This window comes from Nicotiana tabacum, chromosome 18, assembly GCF_000715075.1.
Source record: "Nicotiana tabacum cultivar K326 chromosome 18, ASM71507v2, whole genome shotgun sequence".
Classification (NCBI taxonomy): Eukaryota; Viridiplantae; Streptophyta; class Magnoliopsida; order Solanales; family Solanaceae; genus Nicotiana; species Nicotiana tabacum.
Window position 1 is genome coordinate 123,774,120 of NC_134097.1, and position 2,167 is coordinate 123,776,286.

At 34.9% G+C, this 2,167-nt stretch overlaps 1 long non-coding RNA gene across 1 annotated transcript; it reads left to right on the plus strand.

The window, feature by feature from the left end:
• The first annotated feature begins 338 nt into the window (after positions 1-338).
• LOC142172831 (uncharacterized) lies at positions 339-1,795 on the plus strand. The gene is made up of 2 exons (XR_012701797.1): positions 339-824; positions 1,458-1,795. It is a non-coding gene; the product is annotated as an uncharacterized LOC142172831 (long non-coding RNA).
• The last annotated feature ends 372 nt before the right edge of the window (positions 1,796-2,167 follow it).

The following is a 2,167-nucleotide window of genomic DNA, read 5'->3' on the forward strand; positions in this document are numbered from 1 at the left end:
TTACAAATGATAAATAAGTGTTATGAAGGATAAAGGGGTACACAGATTAAAGAAAATGAGTTTCGTTGAAAGTGACCAATTTGAAATCAAATACGGGTCGAGTGATAATACCCGAAATTATAAACTAGTACCATGCAAGGTACCATATGACCACGGTAGTATAATATATAAAGTATATATGTAGTATTTTTTTAAAAACAAATAGAATTTTAAGTAATTTGTGGTAATTTTTAAATTATGCGGGTAATTGATTAATTACCAGGTAACATAACATTATTCGGTTAACTAATAAGTGGATAAATAATTAATAAATTAACTCCTCCCCCCTCACGTGGCAAGAAGCCAAAGACTAGACAATGACTAAGTAGTCACTATTCTAGGTGGCTACATATCAGTCACTTAGCAATGACTTAAAGTTAAGTCTTTGAAAGACTAGTAAAACTTATCCAATCTGCCATTAAGCTTCATTTTGTTACTTTGGCTTGAAACCAAATTGTAGCTCTAGCAGATAATTTCATTTTCATACCCAAACGATTCTTCAAGAATCAAAAACGTTTTCTTCTTAGATTTCAAACCAAAAAAAAATTGTTGGAGCAAGTTTTAGTTTAAGTCCAATTTTTAGTTCAAAAACGTTAAGGAACAGAAGAATGTTTCGTCCAAATTCTTGCATAGATTTCAAGTGAGATTTCAAAAATCAACCAAGAACATTTAAGTTCTAAAGCAAGAACAGAAGCAGTTCGTCTAAAATTTCAACAAAAATCTAAAGCCAAATTTCGTGTGTAAATTTTGCAGAAGCAGATTCGTTCAAATAATTTTAGGGACAGGTATGTTAAGGCCCTCCCTTCTTTCTTTTGGCATGGTCCAAATTATATTGAAGAAACGAGCAAATACACAGTTTTCAAAAAATTACTCTATTCATAGAATTATTAGGGGTGTCTAGATTTTTTATTCCACATGAAAATTATTATTATTTTCTATTCATGGATCGCAGAATAATACATAGCTGGAAAAGTTTATCCGAAAGGAATATTGAAATTATTGCGTATTTTTCATGCATTTCACTCATGTGCATTGACCCATGACCAGATGGCGTTATATACACATATATATGTATATGGGATATGGGAAAATATTACGGCATTATATATGCATCACCACCTGATCAACTGGTATATGTTGATGATGTTGCCCACAGTGGCCGAGATGATATGATGGGATGCCCTCATGGCCTGATGAAATTATATACACCCATTCCTATACATGGCACGCCATTTATACGCACATGCATGACATTATAAACGTTTCAAAATTTACAGAGTTATTCAAATTTTAAAGATGTATTTCTGTATTCCATGTTCCATCTATATCTTTTATGTACAAATTTTTATGCCTTACATACTCAGTACATTTTTTGTACTGACGCCCTATTTTACGGGGCCTACGTTTCATGCTCGTAGGTGCAGGTAGGCAAGTTGACGGTCCCCCTTCTTAGGATCCCTGATCAGCGAGAGTTGGCGTGCTCTACTTGATCCGGAGCTGCTTTTGAGTTTGGTACGATACGTTTGTGTGTATATATATATATATATGGGTATGACGTGGCTTAGTCCCGTCTTTGTACAGTTATGTTTCCATTAGAGGTCTGTAGACAGTATGTCTAGTTGTGTTGTATGTGGCCTTGTCGGCTTTCAGTTATTGGATGTGTAGTTTGTCTATTGCTCGCCCACTGTATCTGTATGTATACGTACATATGCCTTGTTGGTAGGTTTACTTTATATATGTTATCTTTATAGTTAAACAGATGTTATACAGATTCATATCTTAAATGCATGCTTAGGGGTGTTTGACAGGTAGGACTCAGGCACCCGTCGCGGCCCATCGGTTTGGGTTGTAACACTTTATTTTGAAGCTGTTGTTCAGGAGTGCTTTTAAATCTTCAATCTCCACAGTGTCAGTTCCGGTAACTACAATATCATCTAAATACACTACTATATAAACATATGAGTGCTCAGTTTTCTTGTAAAATAAAGAATAGTCATACATTGAATGTGCATAACCCCTTGAACATAAAGCCTCAGTTAGTTTGGCATACCACTGCCTTCTTGCCTGCTTTAGGCCATAGAGAGATTTGTTGAGTTTGCAAACTAAATTTGAGTTATCTACTGCTAGG